The sequence below is a fragment of the Equus przewalskii genome, chromosome 11, assembly GCF_037783145.1.
Source record: "Equus przewalskii isolate Varuska chromosome 11, EquPr2, whole genome shotgun sequence".
Taxonomy (NCBI): domain Eukaryota; kingdom Metazoa; phylum Chordata; class Mammalia; order Perissodactyla; family Equidae; genus Equus; species Equus przewalskii.
This window is the reverse complement of record NC_091841.1, coordinates 29,396,676-29,411,501: the sequence shown is the minus strand read 5'-3', so window position 1 is coordinate 29,411,501 and position 14,826 is coordinate 29,396,676. Positions and strand designations below refer to the sequence as shown.

The window sequence follows — 14,826 nt, the reverse complement described above, 5'->3', positions numbered from 1 at the left end:
CACCCTTGTCTGGAGGTTGTACCAGACTTGCTTTGCATGTCAGAAATGCCCCCTCGGTCCCAAACACGTTCCTTGAGCTGTGTTACTGTGGGCAACATGCCAACCACCTCTCTGTTTCGTTCCCACCTGGAACCCTCCTGGTGAGGCCGAGGGGTGTAAGGGAGACTCGGAGAGGAGCCTAAACATCCTCGCAGCCTGGGGGGCACCAGCCGTCATCACAGGTCGAGCATCCTGGGCATCTGGGCGCTTCTTGGTCACAGTCATTTCCTTCCTGGATGCACTGGGCCAACTGCCCCCCTCAGGCTGGGTTTCCTCTGTTTAGCTGCAAGAGCAGCGAGCATGTGCCCACGGAGGTCTTTCTAAACGCAGCTTCATGGTTTTTATTCATTCCTTCCCTCACTCATCCAGGCATCTATTGAGTGCCTACTGTATACCAGGAACAGTCACAGGCACTATGGACTCATACTAAAGGTGCTCATTGCAACAGTTTCAAATGATTTCTGAAAGCATGTGGAAAAAAGCAAAAATGCCCAGGCCTCAGGGTAGCGTGGGCGAAGCGTGGGCCCCAAGTCACCGAGATCTGAATTCGCATCGGTCCCCACCTCCGTGCTCGTGAGCTCCGGCAGCCTGGCACCTCGCTGGGCCTCGGTGGCTGCCTCCGTAAAGTGGGGATAATGACAGTGGCGACTCCTAGGTTTGCAGCGAGAAGAGACACAGGATGGGGCCTCAGTGCCTGTGCCCCCTTCCTTCCACCCACTTCCTTCTACAGCATCTCTGGGAGAAGCATGAGGCCGTGATTTAAGATCACCAGGAATTCTCAAATCTCTTGTCTCACGTCAGTCTCGAAACTACCACCCAGGGCAGCACGGCGATTATCCTCCTGTTGCGCTGGGGGAAACTGAGACACAGAGAGGGACGTGCTTTGTCTGCGGTCACACAGCGAGTGAAGGGGACAGCGGACACCACGCCTGGCCCGAGATGGGAAGAGGAGCTCATCGGCTGGGCACAGGGCCACGAGCAGGGGCGATGGTGCAGAGACCTTCTCATCCGTGCCCTGGGGACCAACCTCTGGGAAAACCAAATGCTTCCCAGGCCGGCTCAGGCTGCACTTGCTATTTTGAGTTCTCTAACACATGACACAGGCAACAGGAATCTGGGGGGACCCGGATCACTTGTCGTGTTGGCAATGGACCTGCTTGTGGTGGTGGCCAAGGGAGGGGCTGGGGGTGGTGAGGGTCGGCAGGGCAGGGGCGGGAGAGCAGAAGGCTGAAGGCGGAGCCGGGAGGCCCGTGGGGCAGGGGTGCGGCAATGGGGAGAAGGCCCATGGGGAGCCTGGAGGGAGGGCCTGCGGAAGGCAAGGGGTCGAGTGGGGCCTGACAGGAAGGCTGGCCGGCCGGTGTGGCATGTGGGGCCTTGCCCAGCACAAACGTGCCTTCCTAGGCCCGGAGCCCCAGACGCAGAGCCTGAGAGAGGGTGCGAGCAGTTTGCTTGGAGGTGATCTCGAGAAGTGGGTCATGGCGGCAGGGGGGAGCGGAAAGTGGTAGAAGGTGTGTTATCAGCTGGCGGCAACGGGGCTCCTTCCCCGTGAGGCCCCCTGGGAGACAACATAGAAGGAGCCTTAGGGTGTTCCTGCCTGGGGACGAGGAAGCTGGGTGTCCCCAACTCCCCTGTGACACTGGCCCTCAGCTGGGCCACTCCTAGGGCCCAGATCTCCCCACGGGGAGGCACAGGTGCTGGCAGGAGGGTGCCATGGGCCTGGCCGGGAGCGGTGAGCGCCGGGACGCCAACAACGGGCACCAATAGCATCCGAGGCAAGGAGGGAGCACGGAGGCCATCCCGCATGCACCTGTTCACCGAGCATCCCAGTGTGCCCATCTCATCAGGGAGACGGAGGATGAGAAGAGCACGCGGAGAGATGGTCAGCAGCGCGGGATTCGTGCCAGGAAGGGATGGAGGACGGATAAACAACATGTGGCGTATCCACACGACGGGGTTTGATGCAGCCATAAAGAGCAATCGAGCACTGAGTGTTGAAAATAGTGAGACTGAGCGCAAGACGCCAGATGCAAAAGGCCACATAGCGTGTGATTCCGTTCCCGTGAGGTGTCCCAGGCAGGCAAATCCGCAGAGACAGGAAGCAGGTGAGAGGGCGCCAGGGCCTCGGGGAGGGGGGGATGAGGAGAGACCGCTAATGGGTAAGAGGTTTCTTTCGGGGTGATGGAAGTGTGCTGAAACTAGCCGGTGGTGATGGTTGCACAACCTTTGTGAATGTATTAAAAACCGCTGCATTGCACACTTTGAAAGGGTCGATTTCATGGTGAGTGAATTATACCTCGATTCTTAAAAGCACACACATCATGGGGCCGTCTTTAGACGAGATGGTCAGGGAGGGCCTCCCGGAGGAGGTGACGTTTTTAGCTGAGGTCTGAAGGAGGAGGAGGAGTTGGCCATGGGGGTGGGTTGGGAGGGGGTGGGGCAGGAGGAGGCGTGGTGTGTAGGGGGAGTGACAGCGGGGGGGGGCGGGGGGAGGGCAGGGTCCCTGAGTGCAGTGACCTTGACGGGAGAGGGCCAAGGGGAAGAGAGGGGCAACGGTGGACCCCGTAGGACTGTGCATCCGTGCTATGGGGTGTAGATCTCTTTCTGAGAGCAATGAGTGGTCTCGAGCTGCTGGAGGGTCTCGAGCAGGGGAAAGAGACGCCGCGGGATTTGTGCTTTTAAAGGGTTGTGGTGGAGTGGGGAGGGGGTTGGCAGGGGTTGGAGGCAGACGCTCCAGGAGACCAGATGCTTCCTGGGAGTCATGTGGGACTGGTGCTGGGGTTACGCGATACAAACACGATGCCTTAGGAGGAGCTGAGGGTGGGGGACACCTTGCTCTGCTGTGGCCATTTGTGTCCCACGGTGTCTAAAGGCACCCCTGCCCTCAGGCGACGCATCCCAGGCGGGGGGAGGAAAGTTTGGGGTGCCACAGCACAGAGTGGGGCTTGACGGGAGCCCACCTCAGGGCTGCGGGGAAGGTGAGCGAGAGATGGCGGGACAGGGACGGGAGCGGACCCCACGACAGCCTGGAATGCAGCCGGCGCGTGGAGCTTGCTGCTGGCCAGCTGTCCGGGGCTCCTCAGCGGGACGTGAACCCCTGGGGCAGAGATGACCGGGACCAGGAAACCTGGAAGTGGAGGCCCCTGGACTCGAGGCCCGGGGAGGGACCGGTGGTCACCCAGGCTGGGGAGGGCTGGTCCTGCCTCGGCCTGCCTGGTGTCTAAGCCAGGCTAGGGGGCCTGGCAGTCGGTTCACGGTCAAGGTCTGTCCTGCAGGGCGGAGGAGAAGCCCCTACCTGACTCAGATGGCTAATGGACCAGGGGAGCCCCTCAGAGAGCCAGCGACATCCCCGCAGCTGGAACCGGGAAGCCACTCAGAGAACGATGCCAAGGGAACTTCCGCTCCCCTTCAGAGCTGACTGAGCGTGCCACCCTGGGGACATTCGTCCTGCTTCAAGCATCTCCTGTGTGCCAGCTCCTCGCCGGGTATCAGGGTCAGGGGAGGATCAGCCATGGTGCATCCCTGGGGGAGGGCAGACCACCACACGGCAGTGACACCTAGACTGCATGTTCCCAAAGGACAGGAGCCAGGACTGTCTCATTCACCCCCAGGGACTCACCTGAAGAGGCGGGAGGCTGAACTCGTAGTCAGTGCTCAACAAACGTTTGTTGAATGACTGACTGAGCCACGCATGTTGAATGGAAGCAGCACAGTGGTGGTGGCCCTTAGGAAGGAGCAACAAACCGAGCTTGGGTGGGGAGTGAGCTTCAGGGGGAGGCTTCCTGGAGGAGGTGACATTTGAGCTGGCCCTGAAGGGTGCGTAGGAGTTTTCTGAAGAACAGCAGGTCGAGAGAACCACATAAGCACAGACCCAGAGGTGAGAAAGGGCCTGTACCAACCACGAGATGGAGCAGTCCGTGCCTGGGGTGGGGTTGGAAAGTTGAGGACTCCTCCAGGAGGGGCGTGGCACTAGGGTCCCTCTGCCAGGAGCCCCCGCAGGCTGGGCCGAGGTGGGATAGGCCAGCAGCTCCTTAACGGTTAGATCCTTCTGACTGTGCCAGCTTCCGGCTTGGCTGCGGGTCCCCCTGCTCATTCCTGAAGCTTCTGTTGCGGTCAAGGCTGCAGATACCGTGGCCAAGGACAGGGGCCAGGGAGCTCTGCGTTTGTGCTGGAAGGGACTTTGGTGCAGTTCGGAACCCAGAGGACGTCACTCACCCGGGTGACGGCTCTCCCCACCTCAGGGAGAGACCTCGGCCCAGCCCACACTTTGCAGACCGCCCTGCAGGGGATCCCACTGCAGAAAGAGGCCTCAGAGCGGGACTCGGGGCTCAGCAAACAGCATGAGCTGGCATGCAGCCCCTCCTCGCCCTCTCAGCCAGGGGCACTGGAGGAGTGCGCAACCCAGCGACAGTACAGGTCGCCCTGCTTGCATCGCAGGGCCTTTGCAATCTGGCAACAGGAAAGGCCCAAATCCCCACGCGTGGCATGCTCTGCTCTATGGCACTGCTGGTTTCTGCTGCAGGATGGCCCACCCCGAGCTGTCATCAACCCCTGGACTTTCAGGACAGATGTTTCCGCCACTATTTAGTCAGTGGGCTTGAAGGCAATTTGGGGAAGAAACAACAGGGATGCTATAGTTTTTGACCTCCCAAAACTCCGCTGTAAAAATGGACAGAGCACAAGGACAGCAAAACCCAAAACTCATGGGTGGCAGCCACGTGAAGCCAGGTGGCCAGGTGTCCCCAGCATTCGAGCAGGGGGACACAAATCGTCAGCGGCTGCAAGACCCACACGGCATCAGCAACAGCAGGAGAGGACGGGGAGGGGAGTCAGCGGGACCCTGACGGTCCTGAGCACTGGAGGACCCCCCCCAGTCACCTACAGGTCCTCCAGGGCCAGCCTGGGGGTCCCGTCAGAGAGCAGGAGCCAAACCCGGGGTCGGGGGCTTCCCCTGGCAGCGCGAGGGGAGGCAGCAGTCAGCACAGCGGGGCTGGAGCCGCCTGGGCCCGGGAACTCCTGAATTAGCCAGAGGAACCTGCCTCCAGGACCATGGCCCAGACTGGGAGGACACTGGCGGGGAGGCGTCCAGAGGGCCCAGCATGGGAACAGCGGCAGGACGACCCAGGGGGCCAAGAAGAGGGACGGTTTATGGCCTACCTCCCCTCCCAAAACATTCAGAAAATCTCATCCCACTGGGCAGACAGGAGCAGCAGAAAGACACTGCACAGAGACACTGCACAGAGAGGGTGGGGAGCGGAACAGCAGCCCCACAGCCCGGAAGATGGGCCGGAGAGACACGCCCTCCAGACAGGGAAGAGCTGGAGGTTTCCTATTTCCAAATGAGCTGCTGGTTCACTTTGTTTTATTTACTTCTCTTTTGATGCTTACCTCCCCAGGACTTCTTTATCTTACGACTGGAAGTTTGTACGCATTGACCCCCTTCAGCCTCTGGCACCTGCCAATCTGTTCTCTGCATCTATGAGTTTGGTTCTTTAAGATTCCACATATAACTGAGATCACGCCGCATTTGTCTTTCTCTGTCTGACTCGTCTCCATTGGCATCCTGCTCTCAAGGTCCATCCATGTTGCCGTGAATGGCAGGACTTCCTTCTTTTTTTTTGTTTTTTGTTTTTTGTCTTTGGGGGTTTTCTTGTTGTCATTGTTGTTGAGGAAGATTGGCCCTGAGCTAACATCTGTCACCCATCTTCCTTGGTTTTTTATGTGGGTCACCGCCACAGCATGGCTGACGAGGGGTGGAGGTCCGTGCCCAGGAACCGAACCCGCGCAGCCAAAGTGGAGCATGCCAAACTTAACCACTAGGCCACAGGGCTGGCCCCAGGATTTCCTTTTTTATGGCTGAACAATACTCATTATTTTAGATATTAAGGACCTAATAGAAATTGTGAGCTATTCGAATAGAATAGAACAGAATAGAATAGAAATTGTGAGGGGGGCATACATTGGAGCTAGAAAAAACTCAGAAACCAAGCAATTGGAGAAAAGGGAAATTTGAAAAGAGGTAACAGAGCTCAGAACAGAATTAAAATAAGAGGGAAAACTATTTAAGAAAATGAAGACTAAAACTAAAAGGAACATGAGAGCAAATAGGTACAACAGATAATGCCTTAAAAAAACAGATGACAGGGGCCAGCCTTGTGGCTTAGGGGCTAAATTCGGTGGAATCCACTTTGGCAGTCCAGATTCGCGGGTTCAGATCCCAGGCACAGACCTACAGCACATGTCAGCCATGCTGTGGTGGTGACCTACATACAGAGTGGAGGAAGATTGGCACAGATGTTAGCTCAGGGCCAATCTTCCTCAGGGGGAAAAAAAAATACAATGAGAACAGGAACACTTAAAAATCAAAAAGAAATGTTAGGACAAAAAAAAAATGTTGAGGGACAACTATAGATGAGGAAAATAGGCCAGTAAGATCCAAGAGACACATAAGGGGAATCTCAGAAGAAAACCAAAGCAAAGGGACAGAACTAGAACCAAAAATTATAATTCAAGAAAATTTCCTGAAGTGAGAAAAGTTTAAACCACGTGATAAAGAGCACACTGCTCAGGAAACCAATCGCCAAAGACCAAAAATATGAGGCACGATGGGTGTTATATAAGGTGTAAGGTAACCAGGAGACAAAGGTTCTCAATGCCAAAATATGCACTAAAACCAACAGAGAGACAGCGAGTGTGGTGGTCTTACGGACCGGACGTGTGTGCCCCTCCAAAATTCCTATTTTGAAGCCCTAATTCCCCCCATCCTGCCCCCGCTCATGTGATGGTGTTCAGAGACAGGCCTTTGGGAGGTTGTTAGGGTTAGATGAGGTCATGAGGTCTTGAGGTCATGAGGTCATGAGGGTAGGGGCCACATGATGGAATCATTGCCCCCTTAAGAGGAGGCCAGAGAGATTGCTGTGCCGCGTGAGGACACAGCGAGAAGGCCACCGTCCACAAGCCAGGAAAAGAGCTCTCATAGGAACCAACTCTGCCGACCTCGATCTTGGACCTCCCAGCCTCCGGAACAGTGAGGAGAGAAATCTCTGTTGCTGACGCTGCCAGGCCCGTGGTGCCGTGTTTTGGCAGCCCAAGCTGACAGGTGGATCGTCTCTTGTCAACTAAGTGCCACCGCCACGCCCCTCCAAAGCTGAGAACTACATGTCCCAGAATCCCCTTCTCTGTGCGGCTCCTGGTAAGTTACCAATGAGAGGCATTTTCAAACAATGTGTAAGGAATACGTACAACAGAAACCATTATTCTCTAGACGTTGCGCCGACCAGATACAACAGCCTCACGAATGTCTCTGGGAGCTTCCACCCGGCCCTGTGTAGGCGTGGATCCCAACACTCCGGGCTCCTCCTCGCGCCCATGGCGGCCACAGCTTGACCTCTCCTGACCTCTGCTTCCCACCTGCTCCAGTGCCCCAGGCCGAAGAGACCAGGGACCATGTCCCGCATCCTCAGCCGCAGCCTCCCAGACCTTCACCACCGCCCCCCAGCCGCCCAGCTCCTCCTGCATCCATGCAAGCCCTGATTTCCATTTTCAGCCCTTTATTTCTGGAGTACACGTAGAGGTTCTGCGTTCCTGATCCAACTCAGGTGGACGCAGTTTCCTACAGCAGAAGTGGGGTCTGGAAAAACAGACCCTTAAAGATGTGAATGTGAAAACTGTCCTCTGGCTTGATTAGGTTTAAAGGCGTTTATTACCTCATTGCCAGCGGTGAACGGGACGCTGGTATTCATGTCCACACGCAGCCGAAACAGCAGCTCTGGTCTCTTCCTAAAGGGGCAGTGATTCCATCATGTGGCCCCTACCCTCATGACCTCATGACCTCATGACCTTGTCTAACCCTAACCACCTCCTAAAGGCCCGTCTCTGAACACCATCACATGGGCGGGGGCGGGATGGGGGGAATTAGGGCTTCAAAATAGGAATTTTGGAGGGGCACACACGTCCGGTCCGTAAGACCACCACACTCGCTGTCTCTCTGTTGGTTTTAGTGCATATTCACATAGCCGAAACAGTTACCTACGTAAGCACCGTGAGTCACACGGGGTCAGGCGCCTACAGAGGGCGGGGCGTGGTGACATGTAGCTGTGGCAATAGGCTCTGAGAGGGAAATAGGGCACACCAGAGTGCAATTGCTGTGACGTTGGCTGGCCTCTTCCAACTACACGGGAGGATTTAGAGGAAAAAAACGGGAGCTCAAGCCTTTAAGTACCCAGCTCATGACCGAGCTATTAGGAACTCCCATTTCCGCCCTAAAAGAGCCCAGATCTCTTGAAGCCACAAAGCTGAGATTTCAGCAAAACCCAAACCCAAACTCTGACCCTGTGGGTGGCGAAGTTGCAACACAACCGTTGGAACTCGTGGCCACACAGCTTCTCCTCAGTTGAACTTGGGCCTCGATTGGGAAAAAGGGGGAACCCTCGACATGGGCACCGATTCCATTTGGAAGGATTCCCACGCGGCTAGGATGCTGACCCTCCGAACTCCACAGAACCCCTCTGGCTGGGAGAAGCAGCGCCTTGTCCCTCGCTTGGGGCGTCGGCTTGAGGAAACTCTAATGATTGGCCCTAAGGTGGACCCTTCCCCAAGTGGCTCTTGCCTCTAGATCTGCACCTAGAGTCCAATCACAGCACGCCCCGGGAGCACGGGGACAAAATCTGACTCAGGAAGATGTGGTATAGACAGGGCAAAAGAATTGACAGGCGTTTCCGGTTTCTCTTGGCGGAAACCTCAGGAATCTGTATGGGAACGGCCCCTACAGGTGTTAGCCCGGGATGGGAGGAACGTAATGTTGCTGGAAGAAATGGACTGCTTGGGTCAGGCTTTATTGTTTGCTATGCGGGCACTCGCCCAGGCTGGATCCAGCGTGTTAACTCGACAGCTGGGAGCGGCTCTAATCCTTCGCTCACCTCGTTGACTGAAATCTGGACTGAGTGGTGGCCCGTTCTGAACGAAGCTGAGGCCCCAGGACTTCCTTGGAAGATTGCAGTCTTTCAAGTTTGGCATTATTTTTTTTTTTTTAAGATTTTATTTTTTTCCTTTTTCTCCCCAAAGCCCGCAGGTACATAGTTGTATATTCTTCATTGTGGGTCCTTCTAGTTGTGGCATGTGGGACGCTGCCTCAGCGTGGTTTGATGAGCAGTGCCATGTCCGCGCCCAGGATTCGAACCAACGAAACACTGGGCCGCCTGCAGCGGAGCGCGCGAACTTAACCACTCGGCCACGGGGCCAGCCCCCAAAGTTTGGCATTATTGATATTTTGGGCCAGATAATTGTTTGTTGAGGGGGCTATTCCGGGGGACCGCTAGATGCTTGTAACACACCTCCTCTAGTTCTAACAACCAAAAATGTCCCCAGACGTTGCTAAATGTCCCCTGGGGACAAAATTCCACCTGGTTGAGAACCGCTGCTGTAGAGAAAGATATTCAAAGACTTGAGGGCACAGGAATGTTGGAGTGGATTGCTTACACACAGCCTACTTGCCCATGGTCCTACTCTGCGCCCGCGAGGGCCTGCAGCAAAGCGTGCAGAAATACACTGGGGGAAGGTCACAGCACGTGGAAAGGCTCTGGCTGTTCTGTCTGGGCCGGGAGTGACAGAGGGCCATGCTGCCCCTGAAATGGGTTCCTGAGTTCAGTGGGGATCATGGAACCCCAACGTGGGTTATGTTAGGTAGAAGGATATTGTTGTTTTCTATATTCAAAAGTTAAGTGTAGGTAACCACAATGAGATACCACCTCACACCCACTAGATGTTTACTGTGAAAAAAATGGAAAATAATAAGGGTTGGTGAGGACGTGGAGAAGTTGGAACCATTGTGTGCTGTTGGTGGGAATGTAAAACGGCGCAACTGCTATGGAAAACAGTATGAGAGTTCCTGAACAAATTAAACACAGAATTACCATATGACCCAGCGATCCTACTTCTGGGTGTACCCCCGAAAGAACTGAAAACAGAGGCTCAAAGAGGGATTTGTACTCCTATATTCACAGCAGCATTATTCGCAGTAGCTGAACTGTGGAAGCCAGCCATGTGTCCGTCAACAGACGGACGGATGAAGAAAATGTGGTCCATCCACACAATGGAATATTACTCAGCCCTAAAAAGGAAGGAAGTTCTGACACGTGCTACAACATGGATGACCCTGGAGGACACGCTGAGTGAAATAAGCCAGCCACCAAAGGACAAATACTGTAGGACTCCACTTATATGGGGTCCCTGGAGCCAACAAATTCATAGACAGAAAGTAGAACGGTAGGGGCCAGGGGCTGGGGGAGGGGAATGGGGACTCAGTGTTTAGTGGGGACAGAGTTTCAGTTTGAGAAGATGGAAAGTTCTGGAAATGGATGGTGGTGATGGTTGCACAACAATGTGAATGTGCTTAATGTACTGAACCATGCACTTAAAATGTTTAAATGGCAAATTTTATGTTAGGTGTATTTCACCACCATTTTTTTTTTTAAAGATCCTGGAATTCCAAATTTTTTTAAAAGAGAAAAAATGACTTACACACACACACCAATGAGTGATCTCTTCAGCTGGCAGCTGGAACCAGACTTCAGGGGGAAATTCTAGATCAGACAGATGTACCAGGAGCTAAACAAGCTTGAGTTTTATCTGGGAAATAGCTACTTCTGCTAGAAAGTTCTGGAAACATGGATTCCCCCAAACAGAAAACGCCAGCCTGAGACCTCAGACTGAGAACAATTGCACTCTCTGTGATTTTGCACTTGTCCCGGGGAAAACTGTGACGCATGTATCAAGACATGTTCTCAATTTACTGGCACACGTGCACCGATGGCATGCAGAAATCCAGATGTCATCTTGGTATTTAGTGTGACATCATCTCTGGCCTCCCTCCCTCCTGTTCCCCCAAATCAGGAGTAGGTTCACACCACTCCCCCCGAGGGGCTGACAGCCACCATGCCTGCTGGCCGTGGCTTGTCTCTTCCCTTCCCTCTCAAGCCACCCTCTCTGGGGCACCGGCCTGGTTTTGCAGGGTCGATGGTCACAAGAACTCACTGATGCTGAGCTGAAGACTGGACCCTCAAAGCAAGGTGGCAGGGAATTCTCATAATTCCCCCTCCTCCTGTCTCATTTCCTCACTTCCATCTTGTGCTCCCTGGGATCATCACCCAAATAAACTGCTTGCACTCTCACAAAAAGTTAAGTATAGACGAAGGGCGGGTGTATGCACGGCAGAGGGACAAAGGGGTGGACTGTGTGGACCGCCTGCCGGCCCAGCGTGTTGCCTAAGGCTGGAGAGGATGTTTCTCTGAATCCTTTCCCGGAGTGAGGCTGGGTTAGAGCTGGCCAACGTGAAGAACTGGTGGCAAGATTTGGAAGGTGGAGTGAAGTGAGAGCCGGCCTTCTCGGGAGGCCCCGGCTCTGCCGACGTCTCCGTGAGCTGCTACTCCAGGCTCCTGGCGGCCAGATGCGGTGACTTCTCTGGCTTCTCCAGTTTCCGCACGCACACCAGGCTCCAGGCTGGTTAGTGACCGGTTCTCCAATCCTCTGGCTGGAGCTTCTCAGACTTCCACTCCCCAGCGCCACCCACATTCTGGTATTCAACCACTTTTCTCCCTTCTAGGATGACGTCTCTGTTTCCTGATCCAACTCTGAGAGAGAGACAGAGAGGGCAAGGAGGCAGGAGGGGGATGCTGCAGGGAAACCTATGGACTCAAATAGAAAAAAGCAGCATATCAACCAATGGACCCTGTTTGGATCCTGATTCACACCCAGAGAATTGTAAAAAGAAATAAATGAAAACAAGCAAATAAGTAACTTTGAATACAGACTGCATATTTATTAATTTTAAGGACATATTGTTCACTGTTTTTAGAAGTGATAATGGTGTTGTGGACTTTTCAAAGCTTCCTTATTTTCCATCCCTGCGCTGAAATGGTCACAGATCAAATGCTGTGACGTCTAGCATTTCCTCGGTGGGGGGCGGGTGTGGAGGGAAGGGAGCAGGGGTGCAGAGGAGCAGAGGTGAACTTGAAAGCTGGTATCATGGTAGGCCATGGGGTGTGCAGTAGACAGGGCAGTGGAGTGACAGTGCTGGAGGGGTCCCCCCAGGCCGCGTAACCCACGCTAAGAAGTCTGATGTGTTAGCAGAACACACGACGGGACAGTGGGGAGGCAGGGGGTCCAGCGAGGAGTCCAGGCAGGAGGTGCCGGAGGCCCGCACCAGGGTGGTGGCCACGGGGAGGGAGAGAAGTGGACACAGTCGGGAAGCGTGTGGGCCTCAGGGAAGTGAGGAATTGGAAATTGGGCAGAGTCTCAAACTGGAGAGATTGGAAAACAGCCAAGGCCCTGTGCCTGGATCATCCTGACCTCAGGCTCCAGGAGGCAGCTCTGTACCTGGACTTGCAAGGGGCTCAAGGACCCACCCACCTCCCCAGCCTCAGCACACACACCCTCCCACTCCTGCCTCGGCCACCCTTTCTGTTCTTCTGACACACAAATCCTTCCCCGCCTCAGGGCCTTTGCACCTGCTGTTCTTTGTCCTGGAATGCTTCCCTGTGAGCTCAGTGAGGAGCTAACTCCTTTTCCTTCCCCCTTCAGGTCTCAGCTCAAGCAGAAAGAGCTCCCAGCCTGCCCTCACGGAACAGGCCTATCCACCATCCTGTATGAGCTCCCCATTGCCGCTGTAACAAATGACCACAAACTTAGTGGCTTAGAACACGCACCATTATTCTCTTCTAGTTCCAGAGATCAGAAGCCTAAAACGAAGGTGTCGGCAGGGCTGGTTCCTGCTGGGGCCCCTAGAGGAGAATCCACTCCTCATCTTTTTCAGCTTTTGGTGGCGCCTGCATCCTTGGCTCAGGGCCCCTCCTTACATCACTCCAGCGTCCTTCTTCAGTCATTACATCTCCTCCTTGATCTCCGGAGCATCTTCCACCATCAAGTCTCACTCTGACCCTCCTGCCTCCACCTCATCAGGACCCTTGTGATTCCACGGTGTCTACGTCAATAATCCAGGTCATCTCCCATCTCAAGACGCTTAACCTCATCACATCTGCAAAGTCCCTTTGGCCAACTAAAGTCCCACATTCTCAGGATCCAGGGATTGGGACGTCAACATCTTTCGGGGCCGTTGTTCAGCTTACATCACAACCCTCCTCTCCCCGTGCATCATTTTCCATCACCACCTGGGTGGTCTCCTCACGGCACTGATCCCTGTTGAATTCTTGTGTTCGTGTGTTTCTGCTTATCACCTGCTCTCCTCTCCCCCATGTCTGCTACTCCACACTTCTTTCCCCAGCGTCAACATGGTGGGTGCTCAGTAAATACGTGGTGAATGAAGATAAGAATGGACGGACGCGTGGATGGATGCAGGTATGATGGATGATGGATGGACGGATGTGTGGATGGATGCAGGGACGGATGGATGATGGATGGATTGATGTGTGGATGGATGCATGGATGATGGATGCATGGATGGATGCAGGGATGGATGGATGATGGATGGATGGATGGATGGACAGATGTGTGGATGCATGCAGGGATGGATGGATGATGAATGATGGATTAATGGATGCGTGCATGGATCCAGAGATGGATGGATGATGGATGGATGATGAAGGATGGAAAGTGGGAGATGGATGGATGGATGGATAATGGATAGTGGTAGATGATTGGTGGACGGATGCATGCATGCATGGATAAATGAACAAATGAATAGTTTCCCACACGCAGCACAAAGGAGAATGTAGGCTTCTGGGAGATTCCCAAGATGCACCTTCCATCATGGGTGGCCCAGCCTGGCTAGAAGAAGGGAAGGAAAGAGAAGAGGCTCCCACTCACCCTTCCCCATCAGGTAAGCCAGCTACACCTTAGAGTTGAAACCCAAGGGCCTCAGGAGTTAGCCCAGGAGACCCAGACCATGCACACATTTGCCTTGTCACTTGGAGGATCTTAACCGAGCAGAAGCGAGAGGGACCTGGGACCACACGGCCCTAAAGAGCCAGCTTAGCACCACAAAAAGGAATGAAGCAGTGACATATGCCACACCACGGATGAATCCTGAAGACGTGATGCTGAGCGAAAAAGCCAGTCACCAGACTACAAAGTATGTGATTCCATTTCTACGAAAGCTCCAGAATAGGCAAATCCACAGAGACAGAAAATAGAGTAGTGGTCCCCAGGGGCTGGGGGTGGAGGGAATGGGGAGTGACTGCTAACGAGTACGGGGTTTCTTCGTGGTGTGGCAAAAACGCTCTACAGTTAGATTGTGGTAATGGTTGCACCAGTCCGTGAATGTATGGAAACCGTTTCACGGTACACTTTACGAAGGGGTGAATTGTTCGGCAGGTGAGCTATATCTCAGTAGACCTGCTGAGAAGAGAACCGCTCCACCAGAGCTGGTGTGGAAGGTGACGACGGGGCATGGAGCAGAGGTGACATCCAATGCCACCGCCTCCACCCCCGCTCCGTGGTACAGCTGGGGGAACTGAGGCTCAATTTCCCTCTGTTTGTCAGAGGTAGAACCGGGGCAAGATCCTGGGTTCCGGAGCTCTCCTCGCATCTCGACACCTCCACGCCCAGTACCGGGATGTAGGCACAAAGGAGTCCCAGTCCCCAGCTCAGCTCCTGAGGTTGGGGTCGGGGGGGTCCAGCAGATACACAGAGGTACTCCTTGGACCTCAGTTTCCTCATTTCCAGGATCTGGGCATCCTGCCGGCAGGGACCTTTATCTGCTTCGTTCACCAGTGGATTCCCAGGGCCCAGAACAGTGCCTGGCACACAGTGGGCGCTCAGCAACTGTGTTGGATGACT

The 14,826-nt window shown here is 54.5% G+C and overlaps 1 long non-coding RNA gene across 1 annotated transcript; it reads left to right on the top strand.

Moving 5' to 3' along the window:
• The first annotated feature begins 1,315 nt into the window (after positions 1-1,315).
• Positions 1,316-5,552, top strand: LOC139074387 (uncharacterized). Its single transcript, XR_011523964.1, has 2 exons — positions 1,316-2,141; positions 3,312-5,552. It is a non-coding gene; the product is annotated as an uncharacterized lncRNA (long non-coding RNA).
• The last annotated feature ends 9,274 nt before the right edge of the window (positions 5,553-14,826 follow it).